The sequence below is a fragment of the Arachis hypogaea genome, chromosome 6, assembly GCF_003086295.3.
Source record: "Arachis hypogaea cultivar Tifrunner chromosome 6, arahy.Tifrunner.gnm2.J5K5, whole genome shotgun sequence".
Lineage (NCBI taxonomy): Eukaryota > Viridiplantae > Streptophyta > Magnoliopsida > Fabales > Fabaceae > Arachis > Arachis hypogaea.
This window is the reverse complement of record NC_092041.1, coordinates 50,379,513-50,399,757: the sequence shown is the minus strand read 5'-3', so window position 1 is coordinate 50,399,757 and position 20,245 is coordinate 50,379,513. Positions and strand designations below refer to the sequence as shown.

The following is a 20,245-nucleotide window of genomic DNA, read 5'->3' as shown; positions in this document are numbered from 1 at the left end:
TTGAGCTAGTGGCTGAGGATCCCCTTCAAAAGTCCAGAGAATTATTGGAAAGACAAGAACAAATTATGGAAGAACAAAAACAACGCTGGACAGAACAATCTGTGAGTGAAGAAGAGGAAGAAGAGGTTCCTATATCAATTGAAATTTCAATGGAGGAAGAGCAAGATGAGGAGGCTACTGTATCAAGTGAACTTTCAATGAAGAACAAGGTGGTTGAAAATGAAATTGCACTTGAGATGACAAGGGAACATAAAGACTCACAACTCTCACAAACTTTCCTGACCCAACAACTCTCAACACTTAAATCCATGATTGAAAGGTATGAAGAGGAGATGAAGAAAGCTTGGGAAGATCAACAAACCTCCTCCATGAAAGAGCTACTAAAGCAAATGTTGAGTGTAAAAGAGGAAGGGGAAGAACAAGCTAGTGAGGAGGACAATCAAGAACGTCCAAACTCAAGTGAAGCAGAGAAGTACATAGAGGAAAAGCTTATGGAACCACCAATTCAAGAAGCTCTTAATGAAAAGAAGACTCCAACAATCACACAGCAACCAATTCATGAATCCAAAGAAGTGAAGGCAATTAACAAAAACACCAAGAAGAGGATTGTGACCAAGATACCAAGGACAACATTCAAGAGAAGGTCAACTGCAAACAATCCTCCCCCTGATCAAGCAAGCAAGCTCAACCAAGCCAATTTCAAAAGAAAGCTTGCTGAGAGGAAACCAAGAAAGGGGACAAAAGCCGAAACTTCTCCCTTCTTGAAGTCATTCCTCTTAACAAACTGGAAGAAGAGGAAGAAAGTGAAGAGCAACATGTCAAGCTAATGACACTAAAAGAGCACTTGTTGGGAGGTAACCCAACCGTAGGTACATTTTCTTTTATGCTTTGTTTAAATTTCAATAAATTGGCATATGATTACATTCTAAGTTTGGTGTTGCCATGCAACAAATTATTTTCAATCTTTTTGGATGATTGCATCAAATTAAAAATGAAAGTGACACACAAAGATTCTAAGTTTGGTGTGCCACTTATTTACTATGCAATTCATTCAAGCAACACTACTTGTCTGCATAATCATATTGCCTTTGCATTATTATTTTTCTTTTGTTTTGACATTTCGTTTGTATTCTCTTTGTTTTAGTCACCTCTTTATTTTTAAGTTTTCTTTTATCAACTGTTTTTGTTAATATAGCATCAAGAGATCCTTATTCATGACATATTCTTGGCTTGGTGATTGTATTTAACATATAACAGTTTCTTTTGTTTAGTTTTAATTCAAATAAATTGACATATGGTTGCATTCTAAGTTTGGTGTTGCTATGCAACAAAATTTTATTCTAATTCTTACAAGATACTTGCATTAATTCCAAGTGAAAGTGTCACACTAAGTTTGGTGTGCCACTTATCTTTTATGCAATGTATTGTGCACACCTTCTTATTTATGCAATCAAAATGTCTCTGTTTCTTGTGCCTTGATAGTTATCTTTCATTTTGCTTGCTTAAAACACATGTGCTACTAATATTTCATTGTGTAAGACATTCATGATCCATCTTAGCCCCATAGCCATTGTTCTAATTGTTGCTTGAGGATGAGCAAGCACTCTAAGTTGGCAAGGGAAAGAGAAGAATGGGAGGAAAATGACAACAATATAGAAGATGGACTACAAGGTTGTAAAGTTCCTTTTTCTCTCATTTATTTCCAACACTTTAAATTGCATGATTGTCTTTATATTTTCTGTATACATGTGTGGTATGACTAAGCATAGCTTGAATTTGATTTGAAATATGTTGTTGTGACATTATGACTACCAACTTGAGTTTTGTGAATTCAAAAGCAAAAAGCATCATGATCATAAACAAACAAGGCATTAAAGAAGATTTTAGCATGTGCATACAAGTATTGGAAAGCTAGTATGATTAATTGTTGCTCAATTGCATTGGATTTTATTTAATTGAAGTTTTTCATCTAGTACATTTTGTGAAATCTTTTGAAATCATGAAAACCTTGAAGAAGCAAATACAATTAAGGCAAGAAAAGAAAAAGGGAAAGAATGAGAAAGCTAAAGGCTCTGAGTACCAATGGCAATTTATTTGCTAAGTGCTTGTGGTGTTTATGTATCAAGCCAAATGCTTGAAAACAAAACACTTAGAAGTCAAGGCTAGGCTCAAGTGCAAAAGCACTCCCTCAAAGCTCAAGGCTCTGAGCATCAATGATTAGAGAGTCAAGAAAAGAAAAGAAAAATGAGCTTAATGAAGTCCTCTAATTAAATGCTTGTGGTGCTTATGTATCAAGTGGTAATACTTGAAAACAAAGCATTTAGAAGTCGTAGCTTTGTTATTAACTCATGGGGCAAAGCACCCAAAAGGAAAAAAAAAAAAATCAAAAGCTTGTTTCAAGGAAGAATTATAAGAAAAAGATTTCATAAAATAAGCTAGATAGAAGCATCAATCATTTACATCTCTTTTGTAATTGTAGCATGCATAGAAAACTAGCTTGCCATGAACATTAACTTTAAGTTTGGTGTCAATTGCATGCTTTTAAAATTTTTTCTTGCATTTTTCGAAAATTCATGCATTCATAGTGTTCTTCATGATCTTCAAGTTGTTCTTGGTAAGTCTTCTTGTTTGATCTTGATGTTTTCTTGTTTTGTGTCTTTTATTATTTTTCATATGCATTTTTGCATTCATAGTGTCCATGCATTAAAGATTTCTAAGTTTGATGTCTTGCATGTTTCCTTTGCATAAAAAATTTTTTAAAAAATATGTTCTTGATGTTCATCATGATCTTCAAAGTGTTCTTGGTGTTCATCTTGACATTCATAGTGTTCTTGCATGCATCATGAGTTTTGATTCATAATTTTCATGTTGTGAGTCATTTTTGTTGTTTTTCTCTCTCATCATTAAAAATTCAAAAATAAAATATATATATATATTTTCCTTATTTCTCTCCTAATTTTCGAAAATTTGAGTTGACTTAGCCAAAAACTTTTAAAATTAGTTGTTTCTTACAAATCAAGTCAAATTTTGAATTTTTAAAAAAATCTTATCTTATTAAAATCTTTTCAAAAATCAAATCTTTTTCATTTCTTTATTTAATTTTCGAAAATTTAATTTTTTTAAAATATTTTTCAAAAATCTTTTTCTTAATTTTATCTTTATTTTCAAAAATTATGCTAACAATTAATGTGATTGGTTCAAAAATTTGAAGTTGTTACTTTCTTGTTAAGAAAAGTTCAATCTTTAAATTCTAGAATCATATCTTTTAGTTTCTTGTTTGTTAAGTAATTAATTTTAATTTTAAAAATTAAATCTATTTTATCTTATCTTTTATATCATATCTTTTTTTATCTTTTTCAAAAATTTGAGTTTAAAATATCTTATCTTATCTTCTTATCTTCTTATCTTTTCAAATTTGATTTTAATATCTTTTTCAACTAACTACTTGACTTTTTGTTTGTTTCTTATCTTTTTCAAAACCACCTAACTACTTCTCCCTCTCTAATTTTCGAAAATATCTCACCTCTTTTTCAAAATTCTTTTTAATTAATTAACTAATTGTTTTAAAATTTTAATTTTAATTCTATCTCATCTTTAATTTAAGAAAATCATTAACTCCTTTTTAATTTTCGAATTCTCTCTCTCATCTTCTTCTATTTATTTACTTATTTACTAACACTTCTCTTCACCTCTCTTCATCTCCAATCACTTCCTCTATCCTTACCCTTGTGTTTGGATTATTCCTTCTTCTTAATCCTTATTCTTTTCTTCTTCTACTAATAATAAGGATCCTCTTTACTGTGATATAGAGGATTCCTCTTCTTTGCTTGTTCTCTTCTCTTTCATATGAGCAGGAACAAGGAAAAAAACACTCTTGTTGAAGCTGATCCTAAACCTGAAAGGACTCTGAAGAGGAAACTAAAAGAAGCTAAATTAAAACAATCCAGAGGCAACCTTTATTAAATTTTCGAACAAGAGAAGGAGATGGTAGCCGAACCCAACAACAATAATGCAAGGAGGATGCTTGGTGATTTTACTAAGCCCGCATCCAAGTTTGATGGAAGAAGCATCTCAATTCTTGCCATTAGAGCAAACAATTTTGAGCTGAAACCTCAATTAGTTGCTCTAATGCAACAGAACTGCAAGTTTCATGGACTTCCATCTGAAGATCCTTACCAGTTTTTGATTGAGTTCTTGCAGATTTGTGAGACTGTTAAGACGAATGGAGTAGATCCTGAAGTCTACAAGCTCATGCTTTTCCCTTTTGCTGTAAGAGACAGAGCTAGAACATGGTTGGACTCACAACCTAAAGATAGCCTGGACTCCTGGGATAAGCTGGTCACGGCCTTCTTGGATAAATTCTTTCCTCCTCAAAAGCTGAGCAAGCTTAGAGTCGATGTTCAGAACTTTAAGCAAAAAGATGGTGAATCCCTCTATGAAGCTTGGAAAAGATACAAGCAGATGATCAAAAAGTGTCCTTCTGACATGTTTTCAGAATGGACCATAATAGATATATTCTATTATGGTCTATCTGAGTTTTCCAAGATGTCATTGGACCATTTTGCAGGTGGATCCATTCACCTAAAGAAAACGCCTGCAGAAGCTCAAGAACTTATTGACATGGTTGCAAATAACCAATTCATGTACACTTCTGAGAGGAATTCCGTGAATAATGGGATGCCTCAGAGGAAGGGAGTTCTTGAAATTGATACTCTGAATGCCATATTGGCTCAGAACAAAGTATTGACTCAGCAAGTCAACATGATTTCTCAAAGTCTGAATGGATGGCAAAATGCATCCAACAATACTAAAGAAGCATCTTCTGAAGAAGAAGCTTATGATCCTGAGAACCCTGCAATGGCAGAGGTTAATTACATGGGTGAACCTTATGGAAACACCTATAACTCATCATGGAGAAATCATCCAAATTTCTCATGGAAGGATCAACAAAAGCCTCAACAAGGCTTTAATAATGGTGGAAGAAGCAAGCTCAGCAATAACAAGCCTTTTCCATCATCTTCTCAGCAACAGACAGATAATTCTGAGCATAGCCCCTCTAATTTAGCAAACTCAGTCTCTGATCTGTCAAAGGCCACTTTAAGTTTCATGAATGAGATAAGATCCTCCATTATAAATTTGGAGGCACAAGTGGGCCAGCTGAGTAAGAAAGTAACTGAAACTCCTCCTAGTACTCTCCCAAGCAATACTGAAGAAAATCCAAAGAGATAGTGCAAGGCCATTGACATAGTCAATATGGCCGAATGCAAGGAGGAGGAGGAGGAGGACGTGAATCCCAATAAGGAAGACCTCATGGACGTCTCTCAAGTAAGAAGGAGTTCCCTATTGAGGACCTAAAGGAATCTGAGGCTCATATAGAGACCATAGAGATCCCACTAAATCTCCTTCTGCCATTCATGAGCTCTGAAGACTATTCTTCCTCAGAAGAGGATGAAGATGTGACTGGAGAGCAAGTTGCTCAATATCTAGGAGCCATCATGAAGCTGAATGCCAAGTTGTTTGGTAATGAGACTTGGGAAGGTGAACCTCCCTTGCTCATTAGTGAACTAGATACATGGATTCAGAAAACTTTACCTCAAAAGAGACAAGAACCAGGTGAATTCTTAATACCCTGTACCATAGGCACTATGACCTTTAACAAGGCTCTGTGTGACTTGGGGTCAGGCATAAATCTTATGTCACTCTCTGTAATGGAGAAACTAGGGATAAATGAGGTACAGCCTTCCATATTCCCATTACAAATGGCAAACAAGTCAGTAAGACAAGCTTATGGATTGGTAGAGGACGTGCTAGTGAAGGTTGAAGGCCTTTACATCCCTGTTGATTTCATAATCTTAGACACTAGGAAGGAGGAGGATGAATGCATCATCCTTGGGAGACCTTTCCTGGCCACAGCAGGAGCTGTGATAGATGTTAACAAAGGAGAATTAGTCCTTCAATTGAATGGGGACTACCTTGTGTTTAAGACCCAAGGGTGCTCTTCTATAAACATGGAAAAGAGGCACAGTAAGCTCCTCTCAGTACAGAGTCAAACAGAGCCCCCACAATCAAACTCTAAGTTTAGTGTTGGGAGGCCACAACCAAACTCTAAGTTTGGTGTTGAACCCCCATTTCCAAACTCTAAGTTTGGTGTTGGGAGTCCACAACATTGACCTGATCACCTTTGTGGCTCCAAGAGAGCCCACTGTCAAACTAGTGACATTAAAGAAGCGCTTGTTGGGAGGCAACCCAATTTTTATTTATCTAATTTTATTTTTTTATTTTACTGTTATTTTATGTTTTATTAGGTTCATGATCATGTGGAGTCACGAAAAAAATACAAAAATTAAAAATAGAATCAAAAATAGCAGAAGAAAAATCACACCCTGGAGGAAGGACTTACTGGCGTTTAAATGCCAGTAAGGAGCATCTAGCTGGCGTTCAACGCCAGAACAGAGCATGGATCTGGCGTTGAACGCCAGAAACAAGCAACATCCTGGTGTTTGAACGCCAGGAATATGCCCTGAGGAAAGCTGGCACTGAACGCCAGGAAGAAGCATGGAACTAGCGTTCAACGCCAGAAACATGCTGCAATTGGGCGTTGAACGCCCAAAATGAGCATCACTTCGGCGTTTAAACGCCAGAATTGTATGCTAAGGCATTATACATGCCTAATGGGTGCTTGGATGTAAATCCTTGACACCCCAGGATCTGTGGACCCCACAGGATCTCCATCCACCTTAACTCACCTTCTCTCTTCTTCACCAATCACCTTAATCTCTCTTCCCCATCACCTCTTCACCACTCACATCCATCCATCTCTTCCCCACCCAATCCCACTCATATGGCCGAAACATACACATCTCTCCCTCTCCTCCATATCTTATTCCATTCTTTCTTCTTTTGCTCGAGGGCGAGCAACATTTTAAATTTGGTGTGGTAAAAGCATAGCTTTTTGTTTTTCTATAACCATTGATGGCACCTAAGGCCAGAGAAACCTCTAGAAAGAGGAAAGGGAAGACAAAAGCTTCTACCTCTGAGTCATAGGAGATGGAGATATTCATCTAAAGGGTCTATAGTTCAGTGGTAGAACATTTGACTGCAAATCAAGAGATCCCTGAGATACCTCAGGGGATAAATTTTCTTCCACACAATTATTGGGATCATGCAGCAAAAGCAAGGAAGAAACATAAAGGAGCTCAAAGAGCACCATTGGTCCTTCAAGAAGGCGCCACCCTTACTAAGGTGGACTCATTCCTTGTTCTTATTTTCTTTGCTTTTCGGTTTTTATGTTATATGTTTATCTATTTTTTGTGTCTCTACTTCATGATCATTAGTAGTTAGTAACTATGTCTTAAAGCTATGAATAATTCCATAAATCTTTCACCTCTCTTAAATGAAAAATGTTTTTAATTCAAAAGAACAAGAAGTACATAAATTTCGAAAATTGTCCTTGAATTTAGTTTAATTATATTGATGTGGTGACAATACTTTTTGCCTTCTGAATGAATGCTTGAACAATGCATAATTTTGATCTTGTTGTTTATGAATGTTAAAATTGTTGGCTCTTGAAAGAATGATGAATAAAGAGAAATGCTATTGATAATCTGAAAAATCATGAAATTGATTCTTGAAGCAAGAAAAAGCAGTGAAAAAGCAAAAGGCTTGCAAAAAAAAAAAAGTGGCGAAAAAAAATAGAAAGAAAAAGAAAAAGCAAGCAGAAAAAGCCAATAGCCCTTGAAACCAAAAGGCAAGGGTAAAAAGGGTCCAAGGCTTTGAGCATCAATGGATAGGAGGGCCCAAGGAAATAAAATCCAGGCCTAAGCGGCTAAATCAAGATGTCCCTAACCATGTGCTTGTGGCATGCAGGTCCAAGTGAAAAGCTTGAGACTGAGTGGTTAAAGTCGTGATCCAAAGCAAAAAGAGTGTGCTTAAGAGCTCTGGACACCTCTAACTGGGGACTCTAGCAAAGCTGAGTCACAATCTGAAAAGGTTCACCCAGTCATGTGTCTGTGGCATTTATGTATCCGGTGGTAATACTGGAAACAAAGTGCTTAGGACCACGGCCAAGACTCATAAAAGTAGCTATGTTTGAGAATCAACATACTTAACTAGGAGAATCAATAACACTATCTGAAATTCTAAGTTCCTAGAGAAGCCAATCATTATGAACTTCAAAGGAAAAAGTGAGATGCCAAAACTGTTCAGAAGCAAAAAGCTACAAGTCCCACTCATCTATTTAGAGTTAATATTCATTGATATTTTGAGATTTATAGTATATTCTCTTCTTTTTATCCTAATTGATTTTCAGTTGCTTGGGGATAAGCAACAGTTTAAGTTTGGTGTTGTGATGAGCGGATAATTTATACGCTTTTTGGCATTGTTTTTAGGTAGTTTTTAGTATGATCTAGTTACTTTTATGGATATTTTCATTAGTTTTTATGCTAAATTCACATTTCTGGAATTTACTATGAGTTTGTGTGTTTTTCTGTGATTTCAGGTATTTTCTGGCTGAAATTGAGGGATCTGAGCAAAACTCTGGTAGAAGGCTGACAAAGGACTACTGATGCAGTTGGAATCTGACCTCCTTGAACTCGAAATGGATTTTCTGGAGCTACAGAACTCTAAATGGTGCACTCTCAATGGCATTGGAAAGTAGACACACCAAGTGGGCCCCGGAAGTGGATTTATGCATCAATTACTTACTTCTGTAAACCCTAGTAGCTAGTCTAGTATAAATAGGATAGTTTACTATTGTATTAGACATCTTTGATCATTTTATGCGATCTTAGACATTGGGGCTGGCCATTCGGCCATGCCTGAACCTTCATCACTTCTGTATTTTCAACGGTGGAGTTTCTACACACCATAGATTAAGGGTGTGGAGCTCTGGTGTACTTCGAGTTTCAATGCAATTACTACTATTTTCTATTCAATTCGATTTATTCCTATTCTAAGATATTCGTTGCACTTCAACTTGATGAATGTAATGATCCGTGACACTCATCATCATTCTCACCTATGAATGCGCGTGATTGACAACCACTTCCGTTCTAGCTTAGACCGAGTGCATATCTATTGGATTCCTCAATCAGAATCTTCGTGGTATAAGCTAGAATTGATGGCGGCATTCATGGGAATCCGGAAAGTCTAACCTTGTCTGTGGTATTCCGAGTAGGATTCTGGGATTGAATGACTGTGACGAGCTTCAAACTCGCGATTGCTGGGCGTGATGACAAACGCAAAAGAATCAAGGGATTCTATTCCAACATGATCAAGAACCGATAGATGATTAGCCGTGCCGTGACAGAGCATTTGGACCTTTTTCACTGAGAGGATGGGATGTAGCCATTTACAACGGTGATGCCCTACATACAGCTTGCCATGGAAAGGAGTAAGAAGGATTGAATGGATGCAGTAGGAAAGCAGATATTCAGAAGGAATACAGCATCTCCATACACCTATCTGAAATTCCCACCATTAAATTACATGAGTAACTCTATCCTTATTTTTTGTTTATTTAATATTATTCAATTTTCAAAAATCCAATAATATCTTAATTCAGTTAAATCCGCCTGACTGGGATTTACAAGATGACCATAGCTTGCTTCATACCAACAATCTTTGTGGGATCGACCTTTACTCACATAAGGTATTACTTGAACGACCCAGTACACTTGCTGGTTAGTTGTGCGGAGTTGTGACAAAGTGAGATTCACGTTTGAGAGCACCAAATCTTGGAGTCATTGTTGATGATCACAATTTCGTCCACCACCATTACCTTAAGATCTGAAACCACACTACAAGAGAGGAATTCTGAGGAACCAAGCCCGCTAGAACACGCCCCAGCTGCAGACACAGTTGAGGTAGAGGATGTTGAAGAAGAAGAGGAAGCACAAGGCATGGCTAAAGCAGAAGCAGCCCAACCAAGCAATGCAGAACCCCAGCAAGCTGAAGCTGTAAAAGACGCCACTCTTATTCCATTTCCACACCTTGCTAAGAAGCCCAGAAAGCAGATGGAACTTGATCCCAAAATGGTAAAGATCTTCAAAAAGGTTGAGTTAACTATTCCCCTTTTAATGTTATTTAGCAAGTACCTAAATACACAAAGTTTCTAAAAGAATTGTGCATACATAAAGATAAAATTAATGAATTAGAAACTATTTCTTTAGGTAGTTCTATATCTACTTTAATAGGAAATATACCTGAAAAATGTAGTAACCTAGGCCCATGCATGGTTAACTGCACCATTGGAGGTGTGATATTTTCTGACTGTATGTGTGATTTAGGAGCGTGCGTGAGTATTATGCCCTTGTCTATATATAATGCTTTAAGGCTCCCTCCCTTAAAAAGGTCGGCAGCTCGTTTTGTGTTAGCAGATAAAAGCATCATCACAGTGGTTGGAATTACTGAAGATGTGTTAGTGAGCATTAAGGGGCTCATATTTTCCATTGACTTCTATATCTTGGAGATGCCCCAAAATGACTCAGGGAGGCCTTTGTTGATCCTGCTTGGAAGATCGTTTTTGAAGACTTCGAAATTTAAGCTGGATGCCTTTTTGGGAACCTATTCCTTTGAGGTAGATGGCAGAACAGTGAGCTTCAATCTGGATGAAGCTATGAAGCACCCCCAGAAGATCACTCCATATTCTTATGTGACATCATTGACGAAATCATAACAGCAACTCACCAGGAAGACATGGAAGAGAATCACATGGAGCACAATCCAAGTGTGGGGATACCCTCTGAACATATTGAAGATTCATTACCATTTTTACCAGCCCTAGATAATCCAGAACCAAACCATGAATGGAAAATGGAATTAAAGCCTCTTCCCCCACACCTCAAGTATGCATACCTTGAGGACAAGCAAAAGTTTCCAGTCATCATTGCATGGGAGCTTACTTCCCAACAAGATGAACAACTGCTTAGTGTTTTGAGGACGCATAAGAAAGTAATTGGATGGAGCTTGGCGGATATAGTAGGCATCAGCCCTCAAGTTTGTGAACATAGAATATTCTTAGAAGAAGGAGCAAAGCCTGTCCGTCAATCTCAGAGAAGATTAAATCCCACCATCTTAGAAGTTGTCAAGAAGAAAGTAACCAGACTACTTGAAGCAGATATCATTTACCCTATTTTAGATAGCGAATGGGTCAGTCCAGTACAAGTGGTGCCCAAGAAGTCTGGAGTCATAACAATAAGGAATGAGCAAGGAGAACTTCTAACAACCAGAGTACAGAACACATGGAGAGTTTGCATTGACTACAGGCGTCTCAACCAAGCCACTCGCAAGGATCATTATCCCTTGCCATTCATTGATCAGATGCTTGATCGTCTATCAGGTAAATCTCATTACTGCTTTCTAGATGGTTATACAGGTTATTTTCAAATTCGTATAGCTCCTGAAGATCAGGAAAAGACTACTTTTACATGTCCTTTTGGAACTTATGCTTATAAACGAATGCCCTTTGGCTTATGCAATGCACCAGCTACTTTCCAAAGGTGTATGATGAGTCTTTTCTCTGATCTCATTGAGACCTGTATGGAAGTTTTTATGGATGACTTTAGCGTATATGGTGATTCATTTAGCCTTTGCTTGGATAGTTTATCTAGAGTATTGGACAGGTGTGTTAGTTCAAACCTTGTTTTAAATTTTGAAAAGTGTCATTTTATGGTAAAACAAGGTATTGTTCTAGGACATGTTGTTTCTGATACTGGTATCTCTGTAGACCTAGCAAAGGTAGAGGTTATTTCTAGTTTACCTTACCCTCCTCTGTGAGAGAAGTCCATTCGTTCCTTGGCCATGCAGGTTTTCACAGGAGATTCATTAAGGACTTCAGTAACGTAACCCTACCCTTATCCATACTACTGCAGAAAGACATTGAGTTCGAGTTCAGTGAGGATTGCAAACAAGCGTTTGATAAGCTGAAGACCGCCCTAACTCAAGCTCCAATTGTGAGGGGACCAGACTGGAGCCAACCATTTGAAATCATGTGTGACGCCTCCAATCATGCAGTAGGAGCAGCACTAGCTCAACATGAAGGTAACGACCCTTTTGTAATTGCTTATGCATCTAAGACTTTAAATGCTGCTCAATCTAATTACACCAAAACTGAAAAAGAGCTTCTAGCTATCGTTTTTGCTCTAGATAAATTCCGAGCCTATTTACTTGGTACTAAGGTAGTAGTGTACTCAGACCATGCAGCTCTAAAATATTTATTAGCTAAAAAAGAGTCTAAACCAAGGCTAATACGTTGGATGCTAGTGCTGCAAGAATTTGATCTGGAAATTAAAGATAAGAGTGGTAACCAATATTTAGTGGCTGACCACTTGAGTCGCCTTGAGCACATTAAAGATGACTCCATTCCTATCAATGATAATTTCCCATTTGATAGCTTATAGGCAGTATCTGATGTAGTTCCTTGGTATGCACATGTAGCTAATTATCTAATTAGCCATACTTTTCCTCCCGATTTCACTAAGCACCAAAGAGACAAGCCAAAAAGCGAGTCCAAATACTATGTATGGGATGACCCATATCTATGGAGGTGTGGTGCTGACCAGGTAATTAGACGGTGTGTACCTCAATCAGAATTCCAGTCCATTTTAGAAGCCTGCCAGTCATCTGAGAGTGGAGGACATTTTGGCCCTCAACGAACTGCTAGAAAAGTTTTAGACTGTGGATTCTGGTGGCCTACTCTTTTTAAAGATGTTGCTAACCTTTGTAAATCTTGTCCTCCATGCCAAAGATTTGGCAATATATCCCAGAGGGATGAAATGCCTCAACAAATTATGCTTTTCTGTAAAAATTTTTATGTTTGGGGCATTGACTTCATGGGTCCATTTCCAAATTCTAATGGCCACCTTTATATACTGTTAGCTGTAGATTATGTTTCTAAATGGGTAGAAGCAATTCCTACCCATACTAATGATGCTAACACTGTTGTTTCCTTTGTTAGAAACCATATTATTTGTCGCTTTGGATCACCACGAGCAATCGTGAGTGATCAAGGCACTCACTTTTGTAACAGGAGACTAATAGGTTTACTAAAGAGGCATGGGATAATTCATAAAGTATCAACAGCCTATCACTCCCAGACTAATGGGCAAGCAGAGGTGTCTAACAGAGAGATAAAGCGCATACTACAAAAGATAGTCAAACCTCATAGAAAGGATCGGAGCACCAGGCTCCAAGATGCACTTTGGGCATATCGAACAGCAAACAAGACACCGATTGCGATGAGTCCTTTCCGTTTGGTTTATGCAAAGGCCTGTCATCTCCCAGTTGAGTTAGAACACAAGGTCTTCTGGGCGGTAAAGGAATGCAACATGGACTATGAGAGAGCCGGAGCTGAACGGAAGTTGCAACTGCAAGAATTAGAGAACCTTCGCCTAGAAGCTTATGAAAACTCCAGGCTGTATAAAGAGAAGGTGAAGGCTGTGCATGACAAAAACATCAAGAGAAGAGAGTTCCAACATGGGGACTTAGTCCACCTTTACAACTCCAGAATGCGGCTCATGCCAGGCAAGCTGAGATCTAGATGGGACAGTCCCTATTGAGTAGAGATAGTGGAACCATACGGAGTCTTTCACTTGAGCCATCCTTCAAGCACTGAACTTATTAAAGTCAATGGACATCGCTTAAAGTTATTCCATGGCAAAAAGATGGCGAAAAACCAGGAACTAGAGATCTTCCTCTTGGAAGATCCGCCTACAGCAGAAGACTGACCTAGTGGAGCGTCTAACTTAAGGACGTTAAAGCAAAGTGTTGGGAGGGAGACAACCCACCATGGTATGATCGTTCCTTTCCCTCCCCTTAATTTCCTTCGTCAATAATTCTTCTCAGTACTAATTCCTATATTCTGCATCTCATCCGCATATTGCATATTGAATATATAAAAAAAGGGGATTAAGGCATGCAACGCGCCAGTGTCGTTGACGCGCTCGCGTCCTAGTACCTTCGCAACATTGAAGAAAAGAAACAGAGAGTTACGCAGGAATGTGGTTGGAGGCGTGCCCCTGGCACCATTTGATCCACGTGACGCGTGGATGACGCAATCACATCATTTGTAAAATGGCCTCCCCACGCATCCGCGTCAACCACACGAACGTGTGGGTCTGCAATTCGATGTAAAAGGGTGTATGGCAGTGAGTTGCGTTGGAGCTGGGCTGAACCTGTGCTAGCCACACAAGCCCTGCCGCGCGAACGCGTGTCCCACGCGTCTGCGCCGATTTCATAATTTAGCCATCCACGCGATCGCGTCAACCACGCGACCGCGTTACCCTAAAATTTGGCAAAACATGTTTCACACAGAGAGTTGTGCAAGCGCGGGCTGCCCTCGTGCCACTAGCGCAAATCATGTCACGCGTCCGCATCACCTCATTCAAGGGCTGTCCGTGTGACCGCGTGACCCACGCGTCCGCATCGCTTGCGCCGCCCAACTCATTCAAATCTGCCAGATTATCTTATCTTTTCTTACCCCAATCCTACTTTTCCCCCCTTTTTTTCCTTCTCCCTTCTTCCTCCCTTCTCCTCCCTCTTTCTCACCACCATTATCAAGGTTTTTCTTCTCTTCTTCCCCCCTACTTTTTCGTTCTTCTTCTTATTTTCATGTTTTCTTTTTCCTTCTCTTCTACTTTCCCTATCCATGTTTTCTTTTTCTTTCTTTTTCCTCCTATTGGTGTTGGAGATTTATTTGGGTCATTATTTTTATATGTTGCTTGTGGTTTGTTTAGGACTTGTTTAATAGTTATATATTATTTTTATAGGGTTACTTGCATGTTCAATTTAATACTTTCCATACCTTATTTAACATGCATGCTATGTGTCTGTGAAAACGCCTATATGGCATTGTGCACTATTTTTAGATTTCTTTTAATCTACTACTCTACATGCATGCTTTTCACAAAACCCTTTTTTCTATTTTATTAATTTTTATATAATTGTTATTACAAGCATATTGTTAGTTTGGAAGGCTTGGTAATCTAACTTGGACACTAAATGCTTGATCTATGCTACTCATGCCCTTGCCGGCATGCCAATAAACACCTTGCATTTAACTGTCATCACATGCACTTGTTATATTTTTGTTGTTGATTTTTAACATCATTATTCCTTACTGTGCATTGATTACCACCTTTCCCATTCTTTTCCTTGCTATAACCCTTGAAATGTTCATGTCTTTACTCGTTCCCTTTCAGGATGGCCACCAAGAAAGGCAAGGAGAAAGCTACTCCCAAATCCACAGCAAGGAGAGGAACAAAAAGAGCATTAGTGGCAGAGCCATCTTCAACTGCAGTTAAGCCCTCAACAAAACGAATTAAAAGGATTATAAAGGTCGATGAAAAGGAGAAAGCCTTCCCAGCAAAGGACACTGCACGATTTTCCAATCGCTACTGTGAGCAGATGTTTCCCATTCTGGCAGCAAGAAATTACAACAATGAACACCTTCTTATCCTTCTGCCTAGTATTGTTGAATTTGTTGAGCCGCGAATTGCACGAAGACACTGGGGATTCCTACAGAGACAGCCACAGCAAGTTAATCTTTCTTGGGTAGTTGAGTTCTACTCCAATTTCCACTTGCCGATAATGTAGTCTGTTTATGTCCGTCAGAAGCAAGTCCCTATTATAGAAGAGGCCATTCAGCGAGCCTTAGATCTTACCCCTGCTCCAGAAGGACTGGACGCATTTCAAGAAGCCACACTCAAGCGCCAAACATACAAATTTGACTGGGATGCTATTCTCAGAGTTATCGCACAACCTGGCAGCAGATGGATTTTTGGATACCATCGTTCCCGTCCTAAAGGAATATTGGCTTTCGCACTCACCTTGGAGGCTCACGTATGGGCACAGATTATGTCCCATTACGTCTTTCCGAGCACTCATGAGTCCTCCTTCACTGCAGACATGGCCGTTCTACTATGGTGCATCCTCACATACCAGCCTCTAAATCTACCTAGACACATCCAGAATGCTGTGGGACACGTGCAAATTGCGGGCAACCTACCTTTCCCCGCCTTGGTCTTAGATCTTGTCTCAGCAGCTGGAGTCTCCTACAGAGCTGGGGACACCAAAGCCATACTTCACAGAATGATCAATACGTCCCTAACGGGAGATATCTCAGGCCACCACCAGCCACTACCAGCCAGTCCGCAGAACATGCTGCAGACATTCCACCTTCTACTAGTCAGCTGCTGCATCAAATACTACAGAAATTGGACCGGCAAGACCAGAAAGCGAAGCTACGAGAGCGCCGCAACCAGCGCCGATTCAAATACCTCAAGGAGCTACTCACAGGCAACCACAGACCTGACAAGGACCCAGGCACTCTGGACTCCACTTCCTTTACCAGCACAGGAAGCCATGATGGTCCCGACTGTGGAGATACTGCCACCAGCCCACCCTTGTTTCTAACAGATGGCACCGAGGATTGTGCAAAGCCTTAAGTGTGGGGAGGTCGGTCAGTACCTGACTTCCAGAGGTAATTCTTTCCCCTAACACCAACTTTTTTTCTTTAGAATAGGATAGATCGCATAGTAGTAGGTTAATTGCATGCATGTTCTACCTGATTGAAAAGATAATAAGTTTCTTTTAAGACCCTAATTTTTTTTTGAAAAATTTCACTAATCTGAATCAAAACATTTATGTTAAATTTGTTTGAAGTTGTAATTGAAACATGGTTTTTGAGCTAAAGAACACACAACCCGTGAAACTTTGAGCCTTAATACATGGTTACACTATTTAACCATAAACATTTTTTTCTTGTTTGTTTACTTCTCTATAATTGTAATCTAAATTTTGTTTTATCCTATATGTCCAACGTTAATGTGTTATATGCATGCATATGATTGAGGCCATTGTTTGTTTAGCTCACATATCCCAAATAAGCCTACCTTTTTAATTACCTTTGTTAACCACTTTGAGCCATCTTTAATCCCATTTGTTCTACATTTTACCACATTACTAGCCTTAAGTAGAAAAACAATTTAAAATCCCAATTGAATCTTTGGTTAGCTTAAGATAGAATTTGTGTGTTAACTGAGTATGGGAAAATTGTGGGAAAAAAGGGTAATAGGGGAATATGTCATGATAAAATAAGGGGAATTTGAGTACCTATTCATGTGAAATCATAAAAGAAAGATTACAAATCTATGTGCATTGATAAGCTAAGTAAAAAAAATCTTTATTTTAGTGAATAAGGGGACAAAATCACCCCAATGATAAGTCAGAGTTCAATAATCAATGCACATGTGATAAAATTAAAATAAAGGTTGATGCATGAGTATGGAATGTGAAAAAGAAATTTTGGGTAGCTAAGTATGAATGTTGAAATTATATAGATTATATGTATGTTAGGTGAAAGCTCGAGTTAATTGAAGATTCAATGTATAAGCTCACTTAGCCATATGTAGACCCTCACCCTTACCTTAGCCCCATTACAACTGTGAAAAGACCTCATGATGTTTGCATTGGCACTTTAAAATTGTTGATTGGTTACGTGCAAAACAAAAATTTCAAAGCATGATTAGAGAAGGATAGAGTGATTACCCCATATACTAGAGAAGATTGGAGTGCACACGCACCAGCAGTAAGGGTTCAATGCTCGATCCTGTGTTCCCTGCTTTCACGAGCTATCTTCTTACAAATTTACCTGCTTTTACTGTATGATTTGAATTAGTGGAATCTGCCCCATGTTTTGTCTTAGAGAACTTATCTATTTTAATCATATAGACAAAATCATATAGTTGCATTCATGTATATATAGGTTGCATTGCATTGCATGAGTCTCACATATCCCTATTCATTTAGATTTGTCTCCTTCAACTAAGCATGAGAACATGCTATTGTTTAAGTGTGTGGAGGTTGATAAACCATTATTTTATGAATTATATTGTGTTTAATTGAGTGATTTTATCAAGTCTTCACCCACTTATTCATATAATTTGCATGTATTTACAATTCCTTCCTAAAATTATTCTATGATTGAAAACTTACTTCCTAAAGATCTTTTAATTGTATATTTTTATTCTCCTTCATACCATTCGATGCCGTGATCTGTGTGTTAAGTGTTTCAGGCTTCATAGGGCAGGAATGGCGTAAGGAATGGAGAGGAAGCTTGCAAAAATGGAAGAAATACAAGGAATTGAGGAGATGACCAGCGAGAAGTGACGCGGGCGCATGGCTCACGCGGCCACGCAAAATGGAGGAAATCACAGTGACGCGCTCGCATGCCTGACGTGACCGCGTGGATTGGAAGCTGCACGAGTGACGCGAATGCGTAGACGACGTGCACGCGTGGCACGGAAAACGCTGAGTGACGCGAACGCGTGGACGACACGGTCGTGTGACGTGTGCGATCTACAGAATTACAGAAGTCGCTAGCATAGATTCTGGGCAACGTTTCAACCCAGATTTTTGCCCAGAAATACATATTAGAGCCAGGGAACATGCAGAGACAAGGAGGAGAATTCATTCCCCATAATTTCTAGCTTTCAGATTTGATTTTACTCCTCCCCAAGGTTTCTCTTTTTACATTCATAATTTAGGATTTGAAGATTTTTTGCTTTGGCTTTTGAGAAGAGTCTACCTCCGAAACTGGTCATTATAGTTTATTATTTACTTTTCATTTACTCTTGCATATTCTTAAATTGTCCAGAGTTGATTTTTAGAGTTCACTAATACAAGACTATTTTTACTTTTAATTAATCTCTTTTATTATTGTTTATTATGTCTCTTTTTATTTTCCCCATTAATTTTGTGAAGTCAATATTTATGATGATGGAGTAGTTCCCCAACATGATTCGGAGTTGATTAAGAGGAGAACCTTGAGTTGGAATACTCAAGAGTTCAATTGTAATTGGTTCATTTTTGGTTGGCTTGTTAGTCACTAACTCTAATCCTTCCCAAGGGAGAGGATTAGGACTTGTGAATAGAAGTTGACTTTTAATTTGACTTTCCTTCATTCGTTAAGGGTTGACTAAATGAAAATAATGACTAATTATTAATTGATCTTGACAAAATTCCAACAAGGATAGAACTTCCAATTAATCTTCTCCGGTCAAGATTTTTATTTAAATCATATAAATTCTCTAATTTAATTTTCTGTTCATCAAACTCAAAACCCATTTGGAAAACCTCTTATTGATAAAATAGCACATTTTCCTGCAACTCATTGGGAGACGACCTGGACTCATACTCTGGTGCACGAAATTGTGATCAATACTTTTCACAAATCAAATAATCCCCGGTAATGAATCCAAAAACTTGGTGTTCAATACCATGGCATAAACACAACTTCGCACAACTAACCAGCAAGTGTACTGGGTCGTCCAAGTAATAAACCTTTCGCGAGTAAGGGTCGATCCCACAGAGATTGTTGGTATGAAGCAAGCTATGGTCACCTTGTAAATCTTAGTTAGGCAAACTCAAATAGATATGGTGATATACGAATAAAACATAAAGATAAAGATAGAGATACTTATGCAATTCATTGGTGGGAATTTCAGATAAGCGTATGGAGATGCTGTGTCCTTCCGTCTCTCTGCTTTCCTACTGTCTTCATCCAATCCTTCTTACTCCTTTCCATGCAAGCTTATGCAAGGGTTTCACCGTTGTCAGTGGCTACCTCCCATCCTCTCAGTGGAAATGTTCAACGCACCCTGTCACGGCACGGCTATCCATCTGTCAGTTCTCAATCAGGCCGAAATAGAATCCAGTGATTCTTTTGTGTCTGTCACTAACGCCCCGCCCTCAGGAGTTTGAAGCTCGTCACAGTCATTCAATCATTGAATCCTACTCAGAATACCACAGACAAGGTTAGACCTTCCAGATTCTCTTGAATGCCGCCATCAGTTCTAGCTATACCACGAAGACTCTGATCTCACGGAATGGCTGGCTCGGTTGTCAGGCGAGCGCTCGGTTGTCAGGCGATCAACCATGCATCGTGCATCAGGAATCCAAGAGATATCACCCAATCTAAGGTAGAACGGAGGTGGTTGTCAGGCACACGTTCATAGGTGAGAATGATGATGAGTGTCACGGATCATCACATTCATCAAGTTGAAAAACAAGTGATATCTTAGAACAAGAACAAGCGGAATTGAATAGAAGAACAATAGTAATTGCATTAATACTCGAGGTACAGCAGAGCTCCACACCTTAATCTATAATGTGTAGAAACTCCACCGTTGAAAATACATAAGTGATAGTGTGATCATTGGCTCGGCCCCAGAGAGGGAACCAGAAGAAC

At 38.7% G+C, this 20,245-nt stretch overlaps 1 non-coding gene across 1 annotated transcript; it reads right to left on the bottom strand.

The window, feature by feature from the left end:
• Positions 1-4,383: 4,383 nt before the first annotated feature.
• LOC112700360 (small nucleolar RNA R71) lies at positions 4,384-4,487 on the bottom strand. The gene has a single exon (XR_003153267.1). It is a non-coding gene; the product is annotated as a small nucleolar RNA R71 (small nucleolar RNA).
• Between the last annotated feature and the right edge of the window lie 15,758 nt (positions 4,488-20,245).